The following is a 5,093-nucleotide window of genomic DNA, read 5'->3' on the forward strand; positions in this document are numbered from 1 at the left end:
AACGGAAAGACATACTATGTCCATAAATAGAAAGATTCAACATCATGAAGGTGTAAGTTATTCCTCAAAATGAATGTATTTTTATTTTTTCTATATTTAATATACTCTGTATAAAAATGCCATCAGATTTTTTGGGGGGAGGCCTTCATTTGTAAAATAACTAAGAGCTTAGCTGGAAAACCCTGTAGAGAAAGAAGAGCAACAGACTGGGCCGTTCTCTACTACATACTGAAAGATAATATAAAACTTCTGTAATCAAAGCTTGGTTTTGGTTTATATGGACTGAAAAGTGGAACAAAATGGAAAATCTAGTAACAGGTTCAAATGCATAATGACATTTAGCAATACAACAAAGGCAGCATCTCAAATAAATGAGTAATATGGCCTTTTCTAAGTAACACTGGACTTACTGAAAAACTATACTATAAAAATATATAAATTCCTCAGATTGAAGTCCAGATAAATTGCAAATATACTAGAGATTTACATATGAAAATATGAAATGAAGCAGATAGTAGACAAAAATATAGGTGAATTTCTCTTTAACTTGGTAGTAAGGAAAACTTTCTTGAGTACGACCTCAAAACTCAGAAGCAATGAGGGAAAGTGTTGAAAACGTTGATTACATTAAGAAATGCTATCATGTGGCAACTGCTGTTTGTCAAAACAGAACACAACAACAATAAAAGCTAAGGCAAAGGAAAAAAGAAAAGAAAAATAACTGGGGCCAGCCTGCTGGCATAGTGATTGAGTTCATGCACTCTGCTTGGGTGGCCTGGGGTTTGCAGGTTTGGCTCCTGGGCAAAGGACCCGTACACTGCTCATTAGGCCATGCTGTGGTGATGCCCCACATAAAAAATAGAAGATTGGTACAGATGTTAGCTCAGCAACAATCTTCCTCAAGCAAAAAGAGAAAGAGTGGCAACAGATGTTAGCTCACAGCCAATCTTCTTCACCAAGAAAAAAAAGGAAAATAACATACCCTGAAAAATATTTGCAACATATTCACAAAATATGAATATCCCTAATATATAAAAGCTTCTAAACATAGAGAAAAAAAGGCTGACAATGATAATGAAAAAAATAGGCTGCAGATATGAAGACTCCATTCAGAGAAAACACAATTCACATGGCTCTCAGCCAAATCAAAAGCATTACTTACGATAGGAAAAATTCAAATTAAAACTGCTATGGGATACATTTTCTCAGTTATCAGACTGCAAAACTCCAAAAGATATAAAATATTCTACTGGTAGACCGTTCGGAAACAGGCAGTCTCATACTTTGCTGGTAGGATTGTTAAACTGTACAATATCTATCGAAGAGAATTTGGCAATATCTAGCAAATTATGTAAACATTTGTCTTTTGACCCAAAAGAGGTCTGATTGAATAAACTATGACCTATTCACATGATGGAATACTATGTATCTTTTAAACAGAATGAGGAATATCTCTATATATTACTTTGGATCAATCTCCAAATGTATTTTTTTATGAGAGAAAGCAAAATGGAGATATTTGTATACAATATATTATAATCTATCTAAGAAAGAAGGGAATAAGTATATATTCATACACACATATATAATTATGCGTCACTTAACGACAGGAATACTTTCTGAGAAATGTGTCGTTAGGCGATTTCGTCGTTGTGTGAACATCATAGAGTGTACTTACACAAACCTAGATGGCACAGCCTGCTACACACCTAGGCTATATGGTACTCATCTTTGGGACCACCATCGTATATGCAGTCTATCATTGACGGAAACATCATTATGAAGTGCATGACTGTATATATTCTGATATTTAACTTGTAGGAACAAGTCATAAATTGAAATTTTAAAAGGTTACCCAAAGTGGGAGGGAGAAAAAGGAGTGAAGGGGACAGAGATAGAAGCTAGATCTCTTTGAATATGTCTGATTTTTTATGTTTGATTTTACAATTTTAAAACGATGTAAATCTTTTGCATAATTAGAAAAGAAAATTAAGTTTTAAAAAGCAACCCTTAAAAGTCAAAAGTGAAATGAAACGAATGAACTTAACTGTATTTCCAGTTGGCAGTATAATCTCTCAGAGAGTAATTATTCCAAGTGAGTTTACGACTGAGTTATTTAACTCTATGTCCCTAAGGGATTATACCCTAAGGACAAAGAAATCGCTTTCGCCCCAAATCTTAAATTTTTGATCATGGTGTTAGTTTGTCATCCTGAGTCGGTGTGTGTATAGTGTGTGATGGAGCAAATGAGAGCTAATTAGCTTTTTGACATTAAGAACTGGTATTTTCAGAGTGTGCAGAGATGTAAAATGAATGGGACTATGTAAAAATCCTGTAGAGTTGACTGAACTTAAAATTTTGGTATAAATTCATGATGTATTCTATCTTTTTTTTTAATTTTTTTTTTTTTTTAGGAAGATTAGTCCTGCATTAACCTCTGCTGTCAATCTTCTTCTTTTTGCTGAGGAAGACTGCCCTGAGCTAACATCCGTGCCATCTTCCTCTATTTTCTATGTGGGACACCTACCACAGCATGGCTTGCCAAGAGGTGCCATGTCCCCACCCGGGATCCGAACTGGTGAACCCTGGGCCGCTGAAGCAGAATGTGAGCACTTAACCGCTGCGCCACTGGGCCTGCCCCCTATTCTATCTTAAAATTACATTTTCTAGCTTTTTTCATAAACAGAATTTAGAGAAAAATGATCAACTCTGCTGCAAAGAATACCCCCAGGCTGCAGATTTGTGCTAAAGAAACTAAGGATTCTTGGAGACTGGCAGAGCCGAGGTCTGGGGCAGGAAATGAACAGTAACCCGTAAACATCTCGTCAGACCAATAACAAGGAAGGCATCCAAGGTTACTAGGGTCATGGCACAAAGAGTCAGGAGCCAACTTGAAAAGGTTGCCATGGGCCAAAGATGGGACAATTTGAGAATCAATAAGCACACCAGTTTATGCATTGAAATACATCAACTATGTTCAACTCAATGAAGTAGTATTTTCCCCCAAATTGAACCTGAGTGTGACCAAGTCTTACTTAACTCCTGATCTCACTATCAATTTAAGAAAAATAAGGGGTCACAGGAACGTGTTCAATGACACCACATGATATCATCAGCAAAATCCAGATAATGAGAAATCTCCAGGACTCATGGTTCTGTTCTTTCAGCAATAACAACACAATTGCAAGGAGAAAGAAAAGGAAGGGAGAACTTACAAAGCAAAAGAGACATAAGACATACCAACCAATTGTAGTCAATGAACCTTGTTTAAACACCAGTGCAAACAAACAACTAATGAAAATAAGACAGAAAGTCAAGGAAATTAGAACACCAACCAGATTTTTGATTATATTAAGGAACCATTGTTGTCTATTTTTGCCCATATTTAAAGGAAAAATTCTTATCATTTAGGGACATATACAAAAACAACTACATCTGATATATAATGATATACATATGACATGATGACTGGGATTTGCTTAAAATAATTTGAGGTAGGTTGAAATGGAGGTGAGTAGAGAAATAAAACTGGCCACAAGCTGATAGTGTTGAAGCTGGGCGGTGGGTACATTCGGGCTCATGCTGCCTAATTTTACATATGTTTGCAAATTTTCATGATAAGAAGGAAAAGAATCTTAGTAAAAATAATTGAAAGGAAAGATGATATCCATCAAAATGCCTTTTGCTTCTCAAGGCAGTGTACCACTCTCTTTTCCTCTCCTCCTCATTTCACAAAATCTGAAAAAATTCATGACCTTGATTAATTTTTGGATGTGAGAGATTTCCCGCCCAATTCCTTTAATGGTATTTATTCCTTTAACACAGAATTTCTGTGAAAGCTACTTTGCATAGAATGTTCAATATCATTCGTTAATAGTTTAGCTACTCACAGTAGATTTTTTAACCTAATTTCTTTAATCTTTATTTATTGATTTAATTTTTTTTAAAGATTGGCACCTGAGCCAACAACTTGCCAATCGTTTTTTTTTTTCTTTGCTTTTTCTCCCCAAATCCCCCCCAGTAGATAGCTGTATACTTTTAGTTGTGGGTCCTTCTAGTTGTGGTATGTGGGACACCGCCTCAACATGGTCTGATGAGCAGTGCCATGTCCCTGCCCAGGATCCAAACCAGTGAAACCCTGGACCGCCGAAGCAGAGTGCGTGAACTTAACTACTTGGTCATGGGGCCGGACCCCTAATCTTCTTAATGTGAGCATGTTTTGGTAATATTTTAAATTATTTGAATAAAACAAATCTTTTAAATTTCTATCCTGTAATATTTCCTTAAATTCACCAAAAGCAAAACATAAACACTAGAAATACTAAAATTCTATGCCTCACATATGTATATGTATATAGATAAATGTATTGGTCAGGATAGGTTAGCTTATATTGCAATAAAAACAGTCTAAAAATTCAGTGGCTTAAAAAAGGTTTACTTTTTGCTCACACTACATATTCATTTGGGGTCAGCTGGGGGCTGTGCTGTTTATAGTCACTTAAGAGCCCAGGCTGACGGGGAGGCTCCATCTTGACATGTGCTTCCACATCTCAGATAAGGGGAAAAGAAATCAGGCGAACGATGAGCTGGCTCTTAAAGCTCTGTGTGGAAGTACGAGATGCCACTTCTCATCACTTTTTATTGGCCAAAGCAGATCATGTAGCCATACCTGAGTGCAATGGGGTGAGAGGAGTAAACCTCTTGTAGAAAAGGCATCTAGTGCTTATTGATATTTATAGAATCTACACCACATAAAAATATTTTTTAAATGCAGAAAATTGAGATCAATGCCTCTGATTGTGTGAGAGCGAGAGAGTGATTATAAAAACGAACTTTTCTTCTATATTGCTTTTTTGTTTTCTTTGAGGAAGATTAGACCTGAGCTAACACCTGTGCCCATCTTCCTCCATTTTATATGTGGGACACCTACCACAGTACGGCTTGATGAGTGGTGCATAGGTCCGCCCCGGGGATCCGAACTGCCAAACCCCGGGGCTGCTGAAGCGGAGAGCAGGAGCCCAACCACTACGCCACTGGGCTGCCCCCTATATTGCTTTTCTAACATAGTAATTCTCCACGTTTGAGTCAAATGT

The sequence above is a fragment of the Equus asinus genome, chromosome 12 (genome assembly GCF_041296235.1).
Source record: "Equus asinus isolate D_3611 breed Donkey chromosome 12, EquAss-T2T_v2, whole genome shotgun sequence".
Lineage (NCBI taxonomy): Eukaryota > Metazoa > Chordata > Mammalia > Perissodactyla > Equidae > Equus > Equus asinus.